Genomic DNA, 24421 nt, shown 5'->3' on the forward strand with positions numbered 1-24421 from the left:
GGGATATCCATAATCATTTTTAATGTTTGGAGGATATCTGTACGCATTGGTTAGGGGATTTCCGTAAAAATTTTTAAGGGGATATCCTTAATCATTTTTTAATGTTTGGGGGATATCTGTACGCATTCTTTAGGGGATTTCCGTAAAAATTGTTTAGGGGATATCCATAATACTTTTTTAATGTTTGGGGGATATCTGCACGCATTGTTTAGGGGATATCGGTAAAAATTGTTTAGGGGATATCCATAATCATTTTTTATCTTTTGGGGGATATCTGCACGCATTATTTAGGGGATTTCCGAAAAAATTGTTTAGGGGATATCCATAATCATTTTTTAATGTTTGGGGGATATCTGCACGCATTGTTTAGGGGATTTCCGTAAAAATTGTTTAGGGGATATCCATAATCTTTTTTTAATGTTTGGGGGATATCTGCACGCATTGTTTAGGGGATTTCCGCAAAAATTGTTTAGGGGATATCCATAATCATTTTTAATGTTTGGGGGATATCCGTACGCATTGTTAAGGGGATTTCCGTAAAAATTGTTTAGGGGATATCCATAATCATTTTTTAATGTTTGGGGGATATCTGTACGCATTGTTTAGGGGATTTCCGTAAAAATTGTTTAGGGGATATCCATAATAATTTTGTAATGTTTGGGGGATATCTGCACGCATTGTTTAGGGGATTTCCGTAAAAATTGTTTAGGGGATATCCATAATCATTTTTTATGTTTGGGGGATATCTGCACACATTGTTTAGGGGATTTCCGTAAAAATTGTTTAGTGGATATCCATAATCATTTTTAATGTTTGGGGGATATCTGCACGCATTGTTTAGGGGATTTCCGTAAAAATTGTTTAGGGGATATCCATAATCATTTTTTAATGTTTGGGGGATATCTGCACGCATTGTTTAGGGGATTTACGTAAAAATGTTTAGGGGATATCCATAATCATTTTTAATGTTTGGGGGATATCTGTACGCATTGTTTAGGGGATTTCCGTAAAAATTGTTTAGGGGATATCCATAATCATTTTTTAATGTTTGGGGGATATCTGCACGCATTGTTTAGGGGATTTCCGTAAAAATTGTTTAGGGGATATCCATAATCATTTTTTGTGTTTGGGGGATATCTGCACACATTGTTTAGGGGATTTCCGTAAAAATTGTTTAGGGGATATCCATAATCATTTTTAATGTTTGGGGGATATCTGCACGCATTGTTTAGGGGATTTACGTAAAAATTGTTTAGGGGATATCCATAATAATTTTTAATGTTTGGGGTATATCTGCACGCATTATTTAGGGGATTTCCGAAAAAAATTATGTAGGGATATCCATAATCATTTTTTAATGTTTGGGGGATATCTGCACGCATTGTTTAGGGGATTTCCGTAAAAATTGTTTAGGGGATATCCATAATCATTTTTTAATGTTTGGGGGATATCTGCACGCATTGTTTAGGGGATTTACGTAAAAATGTTCAGGGGATATCCATAATCATTTTTAATGTTTGGGGGATATCTGTACGCATTGTTTAGGGGATTTACGTAAAAATTGTTTAGGAGATATCCAAAATCATTTTTTATGTTTTGGGGGATATCTGTACGCATTGTTTAGGGGATTTCCGTAAAAATTGTGAAGGGGATATCCATAATCATTTTTTAATGTGTGGGGGATATCTGTACGCATTGTTTAGGGGATTTCCGTAAAAATTGTTTAGGGATATCCATAATCATTTTTAATGTTTGGGGGATATCTGCACGCATTGTTTAGGGGATATCCGTAACAATTTTTTAGGGGATATCCATAATTATTTTTAATGTTTGGGGGATATCTGTACGCATTGTTAAGGGGATTTCCGTAAAAATTGTTTAGGGGATATCCATAATCATTTTTTAATGTTTGGGGTATATCTGTACGCATTGTTTAGGGGATTTCCGTAAAAATTGTTTAGGGGATATCCATAATAATTTTTAATGTTTGGGGGATATCTGTACGCATTGTTTAGGGGATTTCCGTAAAAATTGTTTAGGGGATATCCAAAATCATTTTTTATGTTTTGGGGATATCTGTACGCATTGTTTAGGGGATTTCCGTAAAAATTGTTTAGGGGATATCCATAATCATTTTTTATGTTTTGGGGATATCTGTACGCATTGTTAAGGGGATTTACGTAAAAATTGTTTAGGGGATATCCAAAATCATTTTTTATGTTTTGGGGATATCTGTACGCATTGTTTAGGGGATTTCCGTAAAAATTGTTTAGGGGATATCCATAATCATTTTTTAATGTTTGGGGGATATCTGTACGCATTGTTTAGGGGATTTCCGTAAAAAGATTTTTAGGGGATATCCATAATCATTTTTAATGTTTGGGGGATATCTGCACGCATTGTTTAGGGGATTTCCGTAAAAATTGTTTAGGGGATATCCATAATCATTTTTTAATGTTTGGGGGATATCTGTACGCATTGTTTAGGGGATTTCCGTAAAAATTGTTTAGGGATATCCATAATCATTTTTAATGTTTGGGGGATATGTGACCGCATTGTTTAGGGGATTTCCGTAAAAATTGTTTAGGGGATATCCATAATCATTTTTAATGTTTGGGGGATATCTGTACGCATTGTTAAGGGGATTTCCGTAAAAATTGTTTAGGGGATGTCCATAATCATTTTTTAATGTTTGGGGGGTATCTGTACGCATTGTTTAGGGGATTTCCGTAAAAATTGTTTAGGGGATATCCATAATCATTTTTTAATGTTTGGGGGATATCTGCACGCATTGTTTAGGGGATTTCCGTAAAAAGATTTTTAGGGGATATCCATAATCATTTTTAATGTTTGGGGGATATCTGCACGCATTGTTTAGGGGATTTCCGTAAAAATTGTTTAGGGGATATCCATAATCCTTTTTAATGTTTGGGGGATATCTGCACGCATTGTTTAGGGGATTTACGTAAAAATTGTTTAGGGGATATCCATAATCATTTTTTATCTTTTGGGGGATATCTGCACGCATTATTTAGGGGATTTCCGAAAAAATTGTTTAGGGGATATCCATAATCATTTTTTAATGTTTGGGGGATATCTGCACGCATTGTTTAGGGGATTTCCGTAAAAATTGTTTAGGGGATATCCATAATCTTTTTTTAATGTTTGGGGGATATCTGCACGCATTGTTTAGGGGATTTCCGTAAAAATTGTTTAGGGGATATCCATAATCATTTTTAATGTTTGGGGGATATCTGTACGCATTGTTAAGGGGATTTCCGTAAAAATTGTTTAGGGGATATCCATAATCATTTTTTAATGTTTGGGGGATATCTGTACGCATTGTTTAGGGGATTTCCGTAAAAATTTTTTAGGGGATATCCATAATAATTTTGTAATGTTTGGGGGATATCTGCACGCATTGTTTAGGGGATTTCCGTAAAAATTGTTTAGGGGATATCCATAATCATTTTTTATGTTTGGGGGATATCTGCACACATTGTTTAGGGGATTTCCGTAAAAATTGTTTAGTGGATATCCATAATCATTTTTAATGTTTGGGGGATATCTGCACGCATTGTTTAGGGGATTTCGAAAAAATTGTTTAGGGGATATCCATAATCATTTTTTAATGTTTGGGGGATATCTGCACGCATTGTTTAGGGGATTTACGTAAAAATGTTTAGGGGATATCCATAATCATTTTTAATGTTTGGGGGATATCTGTACGCATTGTTTAGGGGATTTCCGTAGAAATTGTTTAGGGGATATCCATAATCATTTTTTAATGTTTGGGGGATATCTGCACGCATTGTTTAGGGGATTTCCGTAAAAATTGTTTAGGGGATATCCATAATCATTTTTTGTGTTTGGGGGATATCTGCACACATTGTTTAGGGGATTTCCGTAAAAATTGTTTAGGGGATATCCATAATCATTTTTAATGTTTGGGGGATATCTGCACGCATTGTTTAGGGGATTTCCGTAAAAATTGTTTAGGGGATATCCATAATAATTTTTAATGTTTGGGGTATATCTGCACGCATTATTTAGGGGATTTCCGAAAAAAATTATGTAGGGATATCCATAATCATTTTTTAATGTTTGGGGGATATCTGCACGCATTGTTTAGGGGATTTCCGTAAAAATTGTTTAGGGGATATCCATAATCATTTTTTAATGTTTGGGGGATATCTGCACGCATTGTTTAGGGGATTTACGTAAAAATGTTCAGGGGATATCCATAATCATTTTTAATGTTTGGGGGATATCTGTACGCATTGTTTAGGGGATTTACGTAAAAATTGTTTAGGAGATATCCAAAATCATTTTTTATGTTTTGGGGGATATCTGTACGCATTGTTTAGGGGATTTCCGTAAAAATTGTGTAGGGGATATCCATAATCATTTTTTAATGTTTGGGGGATATCTGTACGCATTGTTTAGGGGATTTCCGTAAAAATTGTTTAGGGATATCCATAATCATTTTTAATGTTTGGGGGATATCTGCACGCATTGTTTAGGGGATATCCGTAAAAATTTTTTAGGGGATATCCATAATTATTTTTAATGTTTGGGGGATATCTGTACGCATTGTTTAGGGGATTTCCGTAAAAATTGTTTAGGGGATATCCATAATCATTTTTTAATGTTTGGGGGATATCTGTACGCATTGTTTAGGGGATTTCCGTAAAAATTGTTTAGGGGATATCCATAATCATTTTGTAATGTTTGGGGGATATATGCACGCATTGTTTAGGGGATTTCCGTAAACATTTTTTAGGGGATATCCATAATCATTTTTTATGTTTGGGGGATATCTGTACGCATTGTTTAGGGGATTTCCGTAAAAATTGTTTAGGGATATCCATAATCATTTTTTAATGTTTGGGGGATATCTGCACGCATTGTTTAGGGGATTTCCGTAAAAATTGTTTAGGGGATATCCATAATCATTTTTAATGTTTGGAGGATATCTGTACGCATTGTTTAGGGGATTTCCGTAAAAATTGTTTAGGGGATATCCATAATCATTTTTAATGTTTGGGGGATATCTGTACGCATTGTTAAGGGGATTAACGTAAAAATTGTTTAGGGGATATCCATAATCATTTTTAATGTTTGGGGGATATCTGTACGCATTCTTTAGGGGATTTCCGTAAAAATTGTTGTGGGGACATCCATAATCATTTTTTAATGTTTGGGGGATATCTGCACGCATTGTTTAGGGGATTTCCGTAAATTTTTTTTAGGGGATATCCATAATCATTTTTTAATGTTTGGTGGATATCTGCAAGCATTGTTTAGGGGATTTCCGTAAAACTTGTTTAGGGGATATCCATAATCATTTTTAATGTTTGGAGGATATCTGTACGCATTGGTTAGGGGATTTCCGTAAAAATTTTTTAGGGGATATCCTTAATCATTTTTAATGTTTGGGGGATATCTGTACGCATTGTTAAGGGGATTTCCGTAAAAATTGTTTAGGGCATATCCATAATCATTTTTTAATGTTTGGGAGATATCTGTACGCATTGTTTAGGGGATTTCCGTAAAAATTGTTTAGGGGATATCCATAATCATTTTTTAATATTTGGGGGATATCTGTACGTATTCTTTAGGGGATTTCCGTAAAAATTGTTGTGGGGACATCAATAATCATTTTTTAATGTTTGGGGGATATTTGCACGCATTGTTTAGGGGATTTCTGTAAAAATTGTTTAGTGGATATCCATAATCATTTTTTAATGTTTGGGGGATATCTGCACGCATTGTTTAGGGGATTTACGTAAAAATTGTTTAGGGGATATCCATAATCATTTTTTATGTTTGGGGGATGTCTGTACGCATTGTTTAGTGGTTGTCCGTAAAAATTGTTTAGGGGATATCCATAATCATTTTTTAATGTTTGGGGGATATCTGCACACATTGTTTAGGGGATTTCCGTAAAAATTGTTTAGGGGATATCCATAATAATTTTTAATGTTTGGGGGATATCTGTACGCATTCTTTAGGGGATTTCCGTAAAAATTGTTGTGGGGACATCCATAATCATTTTTTAATGTTTGGGGGATATCTGCACGCATTGTTTAGCGGATTTCCGTAAATTTTTTTTAGGGGATATCCATAATCATTTTTTAATGTTTGGTGGATATCTGCAAGCATTGTTTAGGGGATTTCCGTAAAACTTGTTTAGGGGATATCCATAATCATTTTTAATGTTTGGAGGATATCTGTACGCATTGGTTAGGGGATTTCCGTAAAAATTTTTTAGGGGATATCCTTAATCATTTTTAATGTTTGGGGGATATCTGTACGCATTGTTAAGGGGATTTCCGTAAAAATTGTTTAGGGCATATCCATAATCATTTTTTAATGTTTGGGGGATATCTGTACGCATTGTTTAGGGGATTTCCGTAAAAATTGTTTAGGGGATATCCATAATCATTTTTTAATATTTGGGGGATATCTGTACGTATTCTTTAGGGGATTTCCGTAAAAATTGTTGTGGGGACATCAATAATCATTTTTTAATGTTTGGGGGATATTTGCACGCATTGTTTAGGGGATTTCTGTAAAAATTGTTTAGTGGATATCCATAATCATTTTTTAATGTTTGGGGGATATCTGCACGCATTGTTTAGGGGATTTACGTAAAAATTGTTTAGGGGATATCCATAATCATTTTTTATGTTTGGGGGATGTCTGTACGCATTGTTTAGTGGTTGTCCGTAAAAATTGTTTAGGGGATATCCATAATCATTTTTTAATGTTTGGGGGATATCTGCACGCATTGTTTAGGGGATTTCCGTAAAAATTGTTTAGGGGATATCCATAATCATTTTTAATATGTGGGGGATATCTGTACGCATTGTTTAGGGGATTTCCGTAAAAATTGTTTAGGGGATATCCATAATCATTTTTTAATATTTGGGGGATATCTGTACGCATTCTTTAGGGGATTTCCGTAAAAATTGTTGTGGGGACATCCATAATCATTTTTTAATGTTTGGTGGATATCTGCAAGCATTGTTTAGGGGATTTCCGTAAAACTTGTTTAGGGGATATCCATAATCATTTTTAATGTTTGGAGGATATCTGTACGCATTGGTTAGGGGATTTCCGTAAAAAATTTTTAGGGGATATCCTTAATCATTTTTAATGTTTGGGGGATATCTGTACGCATTGTTAAAGGGATTTCCGTAAAAATTGTTTAGGGCATATCCATAATCATTTTTTAATGTTTGGGGGATATCTGTACGCATTGTTTAGGGGATTTCCGTAAAAATTGTTTAGGGGATATCCATAATCATTTTTTAATATTTGGGGGATATCTGTACGTATTCTTTAGGGGATTTCCGTAAAAATTGTTGTGGGGACATCAATAATCATTTTTTAATGTTTGGGGGATATTTGCACGCATTGTTTAGGGGATTTCTGTAAAAATTGTTTAGTGGATATCCATAATCATTTTTTAATGTTTGGGGGATATCTGCACGCATTGTTTAGGGGATTTACGTAAAAATTGTTTAGGGGATATCCATAATCATTTTTTATGTTTGGGGGATGTCTGTACGCATTGTTTAGTGGTTGTCCGTAAAAATTGTTTAGGGGATATCCATAATCATTTTTTAATGTTTGGGGGATATCTGCACGCATTGTTTAGGGGATTTCCGTAAAAATTGTTTAGGGGATATCCATAATCATTTTTAATATGTGGGGGATATCTGTACGCATTGTTTAGGGGATTTCCGTAAAAATTGTTTAGGGGATATCCATAATCATTTTTTAATATTTGGGGGATATCTGCACGCATTGTTTAGGGGATTTTCGTAAAAATTGTTTAGGGGATATCCATAATCATTTTTAATGTTTGGGAGATATCTGTACGCATTGTTTAGGGGATTTCCGTAAAAATTGTTTAGGGGATATCTATAATCATTTTTTAATGTTTGGGGGATATCTGTACGCATTGTTTAGGGGATTTCCGTAAAAATTGTTTAGGAGATATCCATAATACTTTTTTAATGTTTGGGGGATATCTGCACGCATTGTTTAGGGGATATCGGTAAAAATTATTTAGGGGATATCCATAATCATTTTTTATCTTTTGGGGGATATCTGCACGCATTATTTAGGGGATTTCCGAAAAAATTGTTTAGGGGATATCCATAATCATTTTTTAATGTTTGGGGGATATCTGCACGCATTGTTTAGGGGATTTCCGTAAAAATTGTTTAGGGGATATCCATAATCTTTTTTTAATGTTTGGGGGATATCTGCACGCATTGTTTAGGGGATTTCCGTAAAAATTGTTTAGGGGATATCCATAATCATTTTTAATGTTTGGGGGATATCTGTACGCATTGTTAAGGGGATTTCCGTAAAAATTGTTTAGGGGATATCCATAATCATTTTTTAATGTTTGGGGGATATCTGTACGCATTGTTTAGGGGATTTCCGTAAAAATTGTTTAGGGGATATCCATAATAATTTTGTAATGTTTGGGGGATATCTGCACGCATTGTTTAGGGGATTTCCGTAAAAATTGTTTAGGGGATATCCATAATCATTTTTTATGTTTGGGGGATATCTGCACACATTGTTTAGGGGATTTCCGTAAAAATTGTTTAGTGGATATCCATAATCATTTTTAATGTTTGGGGGATATCTGCACGCATTGTTTAGGGGATTTCCGTAAAAATTGTTTAGGGGATATCCATAATCATTTTTTAATGTTTGGGGGATATCTGCACGCATTGTTTAGGGGATTTACGTAAAAATGTTTAGGGGATATCCATAATCATTTTTAATGTTTGGGGGATATTTGTACGCATTGTTTAGGGGATTTCCGTAGAAATTGTTTAGGGGATATCCATAATCATTTTTTAAGGTTTGGGAGATATCTGCACGCATTGTTTAGGGGATTTCCGTAAAAATTGTTTAGGGGATATCCATAATCATTTTTTGTGTTTGGGGGATATCTGCACACATTGTTTAGGGGATTTCCGTAAAAATTGTTTAGGGGATATCCATAATCATTTTTAATGTTTGGGGGATATCTGCACGCATTGTTTAGGGGATTTACGTAAAAATTGTTTAGGGGATATCCATAATCATTTTTAATGTTTGGGGTATATCTGCACGCATTGTTTAGGGGATTTCCGTAAAAATTGTTTAGGGGATATCCATAATCATTTTTTAATGTTTGGGGGATATCTGCACGCATTGTTTAGGGGATTTACGTAAAAATGTTCAGGGGATATCCATAATCATTTTTAATGTTTGGGGGATATCTGTACGCATTGTTTAGGGGATTTACGTAAAAATTGTTTAGGAGATATCCAAAATCATTTTTTATGTTTTGGGGGATATCTGTACGCATTGTTTGGGGGATTTCCGTAAAAATTGTGTAGGGGATATCCATAATCATTTTTTAATGTGTGGGGGATATCTGTACGCATTGTTTAGGGGATTTCCGTAAAAATTGTTTAGGGATATCCATAATCATTTTTAATGTTTGGGGGATATCTGCACGCATTGTTTAGGGGATATCCGTTACAATTTTTTAGGGGATATCCATAATTATTTTTAATGTTTGGGGGATATCTGTACGCATTGTTAAGGGGATTTCCGTAAAAATTGTTTAGGGGATATCCATAATCATTTTTTAATGTTTGGGGGATATCTGTACGCATTGTTTAGGGGATTTCCGTAAAAATTGTTTAGGGGATATCCATAATCATTTTTAATGTTTGTGGGATATCTGTACGCATTGTTTAGGGGATTTACGTAAAAATTGTTTAGGGGATATCCAAAATCATTTTTTATGTTTTGGGGGATATCTGTACGCATTGTTTAGGGGATTTCCGTAAAAATTGTTTAGGGGATATCCATAATCATTTTTTAATGTGTGGGGGATATCTGTACGCTTAATTTAGGGGATTTCCGTAAAAATTGTTTAGGGATATCCATAATCATTTTTAATGTTTGGGGGATATGTGACCGCATTGTTTAGGGGATTTCCGTAAAAATTGTTTAGGGGATATCCATAATCATTTTTAATGTTTGGGGGATATCTGTACGCATTGTTAAGGGGATTTCCGTAAAAATTGTTTAGGGGATGTCCATAATCATTTTTTAATGTTTGGGGGATATCTGTACGCATTGTTTAGGGGATTTCCGTAAAAATTGTTTAGGGGATATCCATAATCATTTTTTAATGTTTGGGGGATATCTGCACGCATTGTTTAGGGGATTTCCGTAAAAAGATTTTTAGGGGATATCCATAATCATTTTTAATGTTTGGGGGATATCTGCACGCATTGTTTAGGGGATTTCCGTAAAAATTGTTTAGGGGATATCCATAATCCTTTTTAATGTTTGGGGGATATCTGCACGCATTGTTTAGGGGATTTACGTAAAAATTGTTTAGGGGATATCCATAATCATTTTTTATCTTTTGGGGGATATCTGCACGCATTATTTAGGGGATTTCCGAAAAAATTGTTTAGGGGATATCTATAATCATTTTTTAATGTTTGGGGGATATCTGCACGCATTGTTTAGGGGATTTCCGTAAAAATTGTTTAGGGGATATCCATAATCTTTTTTTAATGTTTGGGGGATATCTGCACGCATTGTTGAGGGGATTTCCGTAAAAATTGTTTAGGGGATATCCATAATCATTTTTAATGTTTGGGGGATATCTGTACGCATTGTTAAGGGGATTTCCGTAAAAATTGTTTAGGGGATATCCATAATCATTTTTTAATGTTTGGGGGATATCTGTACGCATTGTTTAGGGGATTTCCGTAAAAATTGTTTAGGGGATATCCATAATAATTTTGTAATGTTTGGGGGATATCTGCACGCATTGTTTAGGGGATTTCCGTAAAAATTGTTTAGGGGATATCCATAATCATTTTTTATGTTTGGGGGATATCTGCACACATTGTTTAGGGGATTTCCGTAAAAATTGTTTAGTGGATATCCATAATCATTTTTAATGTTTGGGGGATATCTGCACGCATTGTTTAGGGGATTTCGTAAAAATTGTTTAGGGGATATCCATAATCATTTTTTAATGTTTGGGGGATATCTGCACGCATTGTTTAGGGGATTTACGTAAAAATGTTTAGGGGATATCCATAATCATTTTTAATGTTTGGGGGATATCTGTACGCATTGTTTAGGGGATTTCCGTAGAAATTGTTTAGGGGATATCCATAATCATTTTTTAATGTTTGGGGGATATCTGCACGCATTGTTTAGGGGATTTCCGTAAAAATTGTTTAGGGGATATCCATAATCATTTTTTAATGTTTGGGGGATATCTGCACGCATTGTTTAGGGGATTTACGTAAAAATGTTCAGGGGATATCCATAATTATTTTTAATGTTTGGGGGATATCTGTACGCATTGTTTAGGGGATTTACGTAAAAATTGTTTAGGAGATATCCAAAATCATTTTTTATGTTTTGGGGGATATCTGTACGCATTGTTTAGGGGATTTCCGTAAAAATTGTGTAGGGGATATCCATAATCATTTTTTAATGTGTGGGGGATATCTGTACGCATTGTTTAGGGGATTTCCGTAAAAATTGTTTAGGGATATCCATAATCATTTTTAATGTTTGGGGGATATCTGTACGCATTGTTTAGGGGATATCCGTAACAATTTTTTAGGGGATATCCATAATCATTTTTTAATGTTTGGGGGATATCTGTACGCATTGTTAAGGGGATTTCCGTAAAAATTGTTTAGGGGATATCCATAATCATTTTTTAATGTTTGGGGGATATCTGTACGCATTGTTTAGGGGATTTCCGTAAAAATTGTTTAGGGGATATCCATAATCATTTTTAATGTTTGGGGGATATCTGTACGCATTGTTTAGGGGATTTACGTAAAAATTGTTTAGGGGATATCCAAAATCATTTTTTATGTTTTGGGGGATATCTGTACGCATTGTTTAGGGGATTTCCGTAAAAATTGTTTAGGGGATATCCATAATCATTTTTTAATGTTTGGGGGATATCTGTACGCATTGTTTAGGGGATTTCCGTAAAAATTGTTTAGGGATATCCATAATCATTTTTAATGTTTGGGGGATATGTGACCGCATTGTTTAGGGGATTTCCGTAAAAATTGTTTAGGGGATATCCATTATCCTTTTTAATGTTTGGGGGATATCTGTACGCATTGTTAAGGGGATTTCCGTAAAAATTGTTTAGGGGATGTCCATAATCATTTTTTAATGTTTGGGGGATATCTGTACGCATTGTTTAGGGGATTTCCGTAAAAATTGTTTAGGGGATATCCATAATCATTTTTTAATGTTTGGGGGATATCTGCACGCATTGTTTAGGGGATTTCCGTAAAAAGATTTTTAGGGGATATCCATAATCATTTTTAATGTTTGGGAGATATCTGCACGCATTGTTTAGGGGATTTCCGTAAAAATTGTTTAGGGGATATCCATAATCCTTTTTAATGTTTGGGGGATATCTGCACGCATTGTTTAGGGGATTTACGTAAAAATTGTTTAGGGGATATCCATAATCATTTTTTATCTTTTGGGGGATATCTGCACGCATTATTTAGGGGATTTCCGAAAAAATTGTTTAGGGGATATCCATAATCATTTTTTAATGTTTGGGGGATATCTGCACGCATTGTTTAGGGGATTTCCGTAAAAATTGTTTAGGGGATATCCATAATCTTTTTTTAATGTTTGGGGGATATCTGCACGCATTGTTTAGGGGATTTCCGTAAAAATTGTTTAGGGGATATCCATAATCATTTTTAATGTTTGGGGGATATCTGTACGCATTGTTAAGGGGATTTCCGTAAAAATTGTTTAGGGGATATCCATAATCATTTTTTAATGTTTGGGGGATATCTGTACGCATTGTTTAGGGGATTTCCGTAAAAATTGTTTAGGGGATATCCATAATAATTTTGTAATGTTTGGGGGATATCTGCACGCATTGTTTAGGGGATTTCCGTAAAAATTGTTTAGGGGATATCCATAATCATTTTTGTGTTTGGGGGATATCTGCACACATTGTTTAGGGGATTTCCGTAAAAATTGTTTAGGGGATATCCATAATCATTTTTAATGTTTGGGGGATATCTGCACGCATTGTTTAGGGGATTTACGTAAAAATTGTTTAGGGGATATCCATAATCATTTTTTAATGTTTGGGGGATATCTGCACGCATTGTTTAGGGGATTTACGTAAAAATGTTCAGGGGATATCCATAATCATTTTTAATGTTTGGGGGATATCTGTACGCATTGTTTAGGGGATTTACGTAAAAATTGTTTAGGAGATATCCAAAATCATTTTTTATGTTTTGGGGGATATCTGTACGCATTGTTTAGGGGATTTCCGTAAAAATTGTGTAGGGGATATCCATAATCATTTTTTAATGTTTGGGGGATATCTGTACGCATTGTTTAGGGGATTTCCGTAGAAATTGTTTAGGGATATCCATAATCATTTTTAATGTTTGGGGGATATCTGCACGCATTGTTTAGGGGATATCCGTAAAAATTTTTTAGGGGATATCCATAATTATTTTTAATGTTTGGGGGATATCTGTACGCATTGTTTAGGGGATTTCCGTAAAAATTGTTTAGGGGATATCCATAATCATTTTTTAATGTTTGGGGGATATCTGTACGCATTGTTTAGGGGATTTCCGTAAAAATTGTTTAGGGGATATCCATAATCATTTTGTAATGTTTGGGGGATAACTGCACGCATTGTTTAGGGGATTTCCGTAAACATTTTTTAGGGGATATCCATAATCATTTTTTATGTTTGGGGGATATCTGTACGCATTGTTTAGGGGATTTCCGTAAAAATTGTTTAGGGATATCCATAATCATTTTTTAATGTTTGGGGGATATCTGCACGCATTGTTTAGGGGATTTCCGTAAAAATTGTTTAGGGGATATCCATAATCATTTTTAATGTTTGGAGGATATCTGTACGCATTGTTTAGGGGATTTCCGTAAAAATTGTTTAGGGGATATCCATAATCATTTTTAATGTTTGGGGGATATCTGTACGCATTGTTAAGGGGATTAACGTAAAAATTGTTTAGGGGATATCCATAATCATTTTTAATGTTTGGGGGATATCTGTACGCATTCTTTAGGGGATTTCCGTAAAAATTGTTGTGGGGACATCCATAATCATTTTTTAATGTTTGGGGGATATCTGCACGCATTGTTTAGGGGATTTCCGTACATTTTTTTTAGGGGATATCCATAATCATTTTTTAATGTTTGGTGGATATCTGCAAGCATTGTTTAGGGGATTTCCGTAAAACTTGTTTAGGGGATATCCATAATCATTTTTAATGTTTGGAGGATATCTGTACGCATTGGTTAGGGGATTTCCGTAAAAATTTTTTAGGGGATATCCTTAATCATTTTTAATGGTTGGGGGATATCTGTACGCATTGTTAAGGGGATTTCCGTAAAAATTGTTTAGGGCATATCCATAATCATTTTTTAATGTTTGGGGGATATCTGTACGCATTGTTTAGGGGATTTCCGTAAAAATTGTTTAGGGGATATCCATAATCATTTTTTAATATTTGGGGGATATCTGTACGTATTCTTTAGGGGATTTCCGTAAAAATTGTTGTGGGGACATCAATAATCATTTTTTAATGTTTGGGGGATATTTGACCGCATTGTTTAGGGGATTTCTGTAAAAATTGTTTAGTGGATATCCATAATCATTTTTTAATGTTTGGGGGATATCTGCACGCATTGTTTAGGGGATTTACGTAAAAATTGTTTAGGGGATATCCATAATCATTTTTTATGTTTGGGGGATGTCTGTACGCATTGTTTAGTGGTTGTCCGTAAAAATTGTTTAGGGGATATCCATAATCATTTTTTAATGTTTGGGGGATATCTGCACGCATTGTTTAGGGGATTTCCGTAACAATTTTTTAGGGGATATCCATAATCATTGTTAATATGTGGGGGATATCTGTACGCATTGTTTAGGGGATTTCCGTAAAAATTGTTTAGGGGATATCCATAATCATTTTTTAATATTTGGGGGATATCTGCACGCATTGTTTAGGGGATTTTCGTAAAAATTGTTTAAGGGATATCCATAATCATTTTTAATGTTTGGGAGATATCTGTACGCATTGTTTAGGGGATTTCCGTAAAAATTGTTTAGGGGATATCTATAATCATTTTTTAATGTTTGGGGGATATCTGTACGCATTGTTTAGGGGATTTCCGTAAAAATTGTTTAGGGGATATCCATAATACTTTTTTAATGTTTGGGGGATATCTGCACGCATTGTTTAGGGGATATCCGTAAAAATTGTTTAGGGGATATCCATAATCATTTTTTATGTTTGGGGGATATCTGTACGCTTTGTTTAGGGGATTTCCGTAAAAATTGTTTAGGGGATATCCATAATCATTTTTTAATATTTGGGGGATATCTGTACGCATTGTTTAGGGGATTTCCGTAAAAATTGTTTAGGGATATCCATAATCATTTTTAATGTTTGGGGGATATCTGCACGCTTTGTTTAGGGGATTCCCGTAAAAATTGTTTAGGGTATATCCATAATCATTTTTAATGTTTGGGGGATATCTGTACGCATTGTTAAGGGGATTTCCGTAAAAATTGTTTAGGGGATATCCATAATCATTTTTTAATGTTTGGGGGATAATTGCACGCATTGTTTAGGGGATTTCCGTAAATTTTTTTTAGGGGATATCCATAATCATTTTTTAATGTTTGGGGGATATCTGCACGCATTGTTTAGGGGATTTCCGTAAAAATTGTTTAGGGGATATCCATAATCATTTTTAATGTTTGGAGGATATCTGTACGCATTGTTTAGGGGATTTCCGTAAAAATTGTTTAGGGGATATCCATAATCATTTTTTAATGTTTGGGGGATATCTGTACGCATTGTTTAGGGGATTTCCGTAAAAATTGTTTAGGGATATCCATAATCATTTTTAATGTTTGGGGGATATCTGCACGCATTGTTTAGGGGATTTCCGTAAAAATTGTTTAGGGTATATCCATAATCATTTTTAAGGTTTGGGGGATATCTGTACGCATTGTAAAGGGGATTTCCGTAAAAATTGTTTAGGGGATATCCATAATCATTTTTTAATGTTTGGGGGATATCTGCACGCATTGTTTAGGGGATTTCCGTAAATTTTTTTTAGGGGATATCCATAATCATTTTTTAATATTTGGGGGATATCTGCACGCATTGTTTAGGGGATTTCCGTAAAAATTGTTTAGGGGATATCCATAATCATTTTTTATGTTTGGAGGATATCTGTACGCATTGGTTAGGGGATTTCCGTAAAAATTGTTTAGGGTATATCCATAATCATTTTTTAATGTTTGGGGGATATCTGTACGCATTGTTTAGGGGATTTACGTAAAAATTGTTTAGGGGATATCCATAATTATTTTTAATGTTTGGAGGATATCTGTACGCATTGTTTAGGGGATTTCCGTAAAAATTGTTTAGGGGATATACATAATCATTTTTAATGTTTGGGGGATATCTGTACGCATTGTTAAGTGGATTAACGTAAAAATTGTTTAGGGGATATCCATAATCATTTTTAATGTTTGGGGGATATCTGTACGTATTCTTTAGGGGATCTCCGTAAAAATTGTTGTGGGGACATCCATAATCATTTTTTAATGTTTGGGGGATATTTGCACGCATTGTTTAGGGGATTTCCGTAAAAATTGTTTAGGGGATATCCATAATCATTTTTTAATGTTTGGGGGATATCTGCACGTATTGTTTAGGGGATTTCCGTAAAAATTGTTTAGGGGATATCCATAATCATTTTTAATGTTTGGAGGATATCTGTACGCATTGTTTAGGGGATTTCCGTAAAAATTGTTTAGGGGATATCCATAATAATTTTTTAATGTTTGGGGGATATCTGTACGCATTGTTTAGGGGATTTCCGTAAAAATTGTTTAGGGATATCCATAATCATTTTTAATGTTTGGGGGATATCTGCACGCATTGTTTAGGGGATTTCCGTAAAAATTGTTTAGGGTATATCCATAATCATTTTTAATGTTTGGGGGATATCTGTACGCATTGTAAAGGGGATTTCCGTAAAAATTGTTTAGGGGATATCCATAATCATTTTTTAATGTTTGGGGGATATCTGCACGCATTGTTTAGGGGATTTCCGTAAATTTTTTTTAGGGGATATCCATAATCATTTTTTAATGTTTGGGGGATATCTGCACGCATTGTTTAGGGGATTTCCGTAAAAATTGTTTAGGGGATATCCATAATCATTTTTAATGTTTGGAGGATATCTGTACGAATTGTTTAGGGGATTTCCGTAAAAATTGTTTAGGGTATATCCATAATCATTTTTTAATGTTTGGGGGATATCTGTACGCATTGTTTAGGGGATTTACGTAAAAATTGTTTAGGGGATATCCATAATTATTTTTAATGTTTGGAGGATATCTGTACGCATTGTTTAGGGGATTTCCGTAAAAATTGTTTAGGAGATATCCATAATCATTTTTTAATGTTTGGGGGATATCTGCACGCATTGTTTAGGGGATTTACGTAAAAATTGTTTAGGGGATATCCATAATCATTTTTAATGTTTGGAGGATATCTGTACGCATTGTTTAGGGGATTTCCGTAAAAATTGTTTAGGGGATATCCATAATCATTTTTTAATGTTTGGGGGATATCTGTACGCATTGTTTAGGGGATTTCCGTAAAAATTGTTTAGGGATATCCATAATCATTTTTAATGTTTGGGGGATATCTGCACGCATTGTTTAGGGGATTTCCGTAAAAATTGTTTAGGGTATATCCATAATCATTTTTAATGTTTGGGGGATATCTGTACGCATTGTAAAGGTGATTTCCGTAAAAATTGTTTAGGGGATATCCATAATCATTTTTTAATGTTTGGGAGATATCTGCACGCATTGTTTAGGGGATTTCCGTAAATTTTTTTTAGGGGATATCCATAATCATTTTTTAATGTTTGGGGGATATCTGCACGCATTGTTTAGGGGATTTCCGTAAAAATTGTTTAGGGGATATCCATAATCATTTTTAATGTTTGGAGGATATCTGTACGCATTGTTTAGGGGATTTCCGTAAAAATTGTTTAGGGTATATCCATAATCATTTTTTAATGTTTGGGGGATATCTGTACGCATTGTTTAGGGGATTTACGTAAAAATTGTTTAGGGGATATCCATAATCATTTTTAATGTTTGGAGGATATCTGTACGCATTGTTTAGGGGATTTCCGTAAAAATTGTTTAGGGGATATCCATAATCATTTTTAATGTGTGGGGGATATCTGTACGCATTGTTAAGTGGATTAACGTAAAAATTGTTTAGGGGATATCCATAATCATTTTTAATGTTTGGGGGATATCTGTACGTATTCTTTAGGGGATTTCCGTAAAAATTGTTGTGGGGACATCCATAATCATTTTTTAATGTTTGGGGGATATTTGCACGCATTGTTTAGGGGATTTCCGTAAAAATTGTTTAGGGGATATCCATAATCATTTTTTAATGTTTGGGGGATATCTGCACGCATTGTTTAGGGGATTTACGGAAAAATTGTTTAGGGGATATCCATAATCCTTTTTTATGTTTGGGGGATGTCTGTACGCATTGTTTAGGGGATTTCCGTAAAAATTGTTTAGGGGATATCCATAATCCTTTTTTAATGTTTGGGGGATATCTGCACGCATTGTTTAGGGGATTTCCGTAACAATTTTTTAGGGGATATCCATAATTATTTTTAATGATTTGGGGATATCTGTACGCATTGTTAAGGGGATTTCCGTAAAAATTGTTTAGGGGATATCCATAATCATTTTTTAATGTTTGGGGGATATCTGTACGCATTGTTTAGGGGATTTCCGTAAAAATTGTTTAGGGGATATCCATAATCATTTTTTAATGTTTGGGGGATATCTGCACGCATTGTTTAACGGATTTCCGTCAACATTGTTTAGGGGATATCCATAATCATTTTTAATGTTTGGGGGATATCTGTACGCATTGTTGAGGGGATTTCCGTAAACATTGTTTAGGGGATATCCATAATCATTTTTTAATGTTTGGGGGATATCTGTACGCATTGTTTAGGGGATTTCCGTAAAAATTGTTTAGGGATATCCATAAACATTTTTAATGTTTGGGGGATATCTGCACGCATTGTTTAGGGGATTTACGTAAAAATTGTTTAGGGGATATCCATAATCATTTTTTATGTTTGGGGGATATCTGCACGCATTATTTAGGGGATTTCCGAAAAAATTATTTAGGGGATATCCATAATCATTTTTAATGTTTGGGGGATATCTGCACGCATTGTTTAGGGGATTTACGTAAAAATTGTTTAGGGGATATCCATAATCATTTTTAATGTTTGGGGGATATCTGCACGCATTGTTTAGGGGATTTACGTAAAAATTGTTTAGGGGATATCCATAATCATTTTTAATGTTTGGGGGATATCCGCACGCTTTGTTGAGGGGATTTCCGTAAGAAATTGTTTAGGGGATATCCATAATCATTTTTAATATTTGGGGGATATCTGCACGCATTGTATAGGGGATTTTCGTAAAATATTTTTAGGGGATATCCATAATCATTTTTAAGTTTTTTTGGGATATCTGTACGCATTATTTAGGGGATTTCCGAAAAAATTATTTAGGTATATCCATAATCATTTTTTAATGTTTGGGGGATATCTGCACGTATTTTTTAAGGGGATTTCCGTAAAAATTATTTAGGGCATATCCATAATCATTTTTAATATTTGTTTGGGGATTTCCATAAAAACTGCTTAGGAGATATCCATAATCATTTTTAATGTTTGGGGGATATCTGCACGCATTGTTTAGGGGATTTCCGTAAAAATTGTTTACGGGATATCCATAATCATTTTTAATGTTTTGGGGATATCTGTACGCATTGTTAAGGGGATTAACGTAAAAATTGTTTAGGGGATATCCATAATCATTTTTAATGTTTGGGGGATATCTGTACGTACTCTTTAGGGGATTTCCGTAAAAATTGTTGTGGGGACATCCATAATCATTTTTTAATGTTTAGGGGATATTTGCACGCATTGTTTAGGGGATTTCCGTAAAAATTGTTTAGGGGATATCCATAATCATTTTTTAATGTTTGGGGGATATCTGCACGCATTGTTTAGGGGATTTCCGTAAAAATTGTTTAGGGGATATCCATAATCATTTTTTATGTTTGGGGGATATTTGCACGCATTGTTTAGGGGATATCCGTAAAAATTTTTTAGGGGATATCCATAATCATTTTTTATGTTTGGGGGATATCTGTACGCATTGTTTAGGGGATTTACGTAAAAATTGTTTAGGGGATATCCATAATCATTTTTTATGTTTGGGGGATATCTGCACGCATTGTTTAGGGGATTTACGTAAAAATTGTTTAGGGGATATCCATAATCATTTTTTATGTTTGGGGGATATCTGCACGCATTGTTTAGGGGATTTACGTAAAAATTGTTTAGGGGATATCCATAATCATTTTTTATGTTTGGGGGATATCTGCACGCATTGTTTAGGGGATATCCGTAAAAATTGTTTAGGGGATATCCATAATCATTTTTTAATGTTTGGGGGATATCTGCACGCATTGTTTAGGGGATTTACGTAAAAATTGTTTAGGGGATATCCATAATCATTTTTTATGTTTGGGGGATATCTGCACGCATTGTTTAGGGGATATCCGTAAAAATTGTTTAGGGGATATCCATAATCATTTTTTATGTTTGGGGGATATCTGCACGCATTGTTTAGGGGATATCCGTAAAAATTGTTTAGGGGATATCCATAATCATTTTTTATGTTTGGGGGATATCTGTACGCATTGTTTAGGGGATATCCGTAAAAATTGTTTAGGGGATATCCATAATCATTTTTTAATGTTTGGGGGATATCTGCACGCATTGTTTAGGGGATTTCCGTAAAAATGGTTTAGGGGATATCCATAATCATTTTTAATATTTGGGGGATATCTGTACGCATTGTTTAGGGGATTTCCGTAAAAATTGTTTAGGGGATATCCATAATCATTTTTTAATGTTTGGGGGATATCTGCACGCATTGTTGAGGGGATTTCCGTAAAAATTGTTTAGGGGATATCCATAATCATTTTTTAATGTTTGGGGGATATCTGCACGCATTGTTTAGGGGATTTTCGTAAAAATTGTTTAGGGGATATCCATAATCATTTTTAATGTTTGGGGGATATCTGTACGCATTGTTTAGGGGATTTACGTAAAAATTGTTTAGGGGATATCCATAATCATTTTTAATGTTTGGGGGATATCTGCACGCATTATTTAGGGGATTTCCGAAAAAATTATTTAGGGATATCCATAATCATTTTTTATGTTTGGGGCATATCTGCACGCATTGTTGAGGGGATTTCCGTAAAAATTGTTTAGGGGATATCCATAATCATTTTTTAATGTTTGGGGGATATCTGCACGCATTGTTTAGGGGATTTCCGTAAAAATTGTTTAGGGGATATCCATAATCATTTTTTAATGTTTGGGGGATATCTGCACGCATTGTTTAGGGGATATCCGTAAAAATTGTTTAGGGGATATCCATAATCATTTTTTAATGTTTGGGGGATATCTGTACGCATTGTTTAGGGGATATCCGTAAAAATTGTTTAGGGGATATCCATAATCATTTTTTAATGTTTGGGGGATATCTGCACGCATTGTTTAGGGGATTTCCGTAAAAATGGTTTAGGGGATATTCATAATCATTTTTAATATTTGGGGGATATCTGTACGCATTGTTTAGGGGATTTCCGTAAAAATTGTTTAGGGGATATCCATAATCATTTTTTAATGTTTGGGGGATATCTGCACGCATTGTTGAGGGGATTTCCGTAAAAATTGTTTAGGGGATATCCATAATCATTTTTTAATGTTTGGGGGATATCTGCACGCATTGTTTAGGGGATTTTCGTAAAAATTGTTTAGGGGATATCCATAATCATTTTTAATGTTTGGGGGATATCTGTACGCATTGTTTAGGGGATTTACGTAAAAATTGTTTAGGGGATATCCATAATCATTTTTAATGTTTGGGGGATATCTGCACGCATTATTTAGGGGATTTCCGAAAAAATTATTTAGGGATATCCATAATCATTTTTTATGTTTGGGGGATATCTGCACGCATTGTTTAGGGGATTTCCGTAAAAATTGTTTAGGGGATATCCATAATCATTTTTTAATGTTTGGGGGATATCTGCACGCATTGTTTAGGGGATTTCCGTAAAAATTGTTTAGGGGATATCCATAATCATTTTTTAATGTTTGGGGGATATCTGCACGCATTGTTTAGGGGATATCCGTAAAAATTGTTTAGGGGATATCCATAATCATTTTTTCATGTTTGGGGGATATCTGTACGCATTGTTTAGGGGATATCCGTAAAAATTGTTTAGGGGATATCCATAATCATTTTTTAATGTTTGGGGGATATCTGCACGCATTGTTTAGGGGATTTCCGTAAAAATGGTTTAGGGGATATCCATAATCATTTTTAATATTTGGGGGATATCTGTACGCATTGTTTAGGGGATTTCCGTAAAAATTGTTTAGGGGATATCCATAATCATTTTTTAATGTTTGGGGGATATCTGCACGCATTGTTGAGGGGATTTCCGTAAAAATTGTTTAGGGGATATCCATAATCATTTTTTAATGTTTGGGGGATATCTGCACGCATTGTTTAGGGGATTTTCGTAAAAATTGTTTAGGGGATATCCATAATCATTTTTAATGTTTGGGGGATATCTGTACGCATTGTTTAGGGGATTTACGTAAAAATTGTTTAGGGGATATCCATAATCATTTTTAATGTTTGGGGGATATCTGCACGCATTATTTAGGGGATTTCCGAAAAAATTATTTAGGGATATCCATAATCATTTTTTATGTTTGGGGCATATCTGCACGCATTGTTGAGGGGATTTCCGTAAAAATTGTTTAGGGGATATCCATAATCATTTTTTAATGTTTGGGGGATATCTGCACGCATTGTTTAGGGGATTTACGTAAAAATTGTTTAGGGGATATCCATAATCATTTTTAATGTTTGGGGGATATCTGTACGCATTGTTTAGGGGATTTCCGTAAAAATTGTTTAGGGGATATCCATAATCATTTTTTATGTTTTGGGGGATATCTGCACCCATTGTTTAGGGGATTTCCGTAAAAATTGTTTAGGGGATATCCATAATCATTTTTAATGTTTGGGGGATATCTGCACGCATTGTTTAGGGGATTTACGTAAAAATTGTTTAGGGGATATCCATAATCATTTTTAATGTTTGGGGGATATCTGCACGCTTTGTTTAGGGGATTTCCGTAAAAAATTGTTTAGGGGATATCCATAATCATTTTTAATATTTGGGGGATATCTGCACGCATTGTATAGGGGATTTTCGTAAAAATTTTTTAGGAGATATCCATAATCATTTTTAAGTTTTTGGGGATATCTGTACGCATTATTTAGGGGATTTCCGAAAAAATTATTTCGGTATATCCATAATCAATTTTTAATGTTTGGGGGATATCTGCACGTATTTTTTAGGGGATTTCCGTAAAAATTCTTTAGGGCATATCCATAATCATTTTTAATATTTGTTTGGGGATTTCCATAAAAACTGCTTAGGAGATATCCATAATCATTTTTAATGTTTGGGGATATCTGCACGCATTGTTTAGGGGATTTCCGTAAGTCTTGCTTTAGGGGATTTCTGTAAACTTTGTTCGGGGGATTTCCTTTTGCATTGTTTGGCGGATTTCCGTAAACATTGTTTAGAGGATTTTCCTAAAAATAATTTGGGGGATTTTCGTAAACATTGCTTGGAAGATTTCCGTAAACATTGTTTTTGCAATTTCTGGAAACATTGCTTGAAGAATTTTCTGTAAGCATTGTTTGAGGGAATTTCCATAAACATTGTTTGGGGATTTCCCATAAACATTGTTCGGGGAATTTCCGTAAACATTGTGTGAAAGAATTTCCATAAACATTGTGTGAAGGAATTTCCATAAACATTGTTTGAGGATTTTCCGTAAACATTGTTTGAGGATTTTCCGTAAACATAGTTCGAGGATTTTCCATAAACATTGTGTGAAGGAATTTCCATAAACATTGTGTGAAGGAATTTCCATAAACGTTGTTTGAGGATTTTCCGTAAACATTGTTTGAGGAATTTCCATAAACATTGTTTGGAGAATTTCCATAAATATTGTTTGGAGATTTTCTATAAACATTGTTTGGGGAATTTCC

At 34.4% G+C, this 24421-nt stretch overlaps 1 protein-coding gene across 1 annotated transcript in view; it reads left to right on the forward strand.

Annotated features, from left to right (window-relative positions):
• The window catches only part of LOC145291410 (uncharacterized), a 64922-nt gene that overhangs the window by 33645 nt on the left and 6856 nt on the right, over positions 1–24421 (forward strand). The gene's annotated exons all lie outside the window — the stretch shown is intronic.

This window comes from Euprymna scolopes, chromosome 12 (genome assembly GCF_053919585.1).
Source record: "Euprymna scolopes isolate OS-2025 chromosome 12, ASM5391958v1, whole genome shotgun sequence".
NCBI lineage: Eukaryota > Metazoa > Mollusca > Cephalopoda > Sepiida > Sepiolidae > Euprymna > Euprymna scolopes.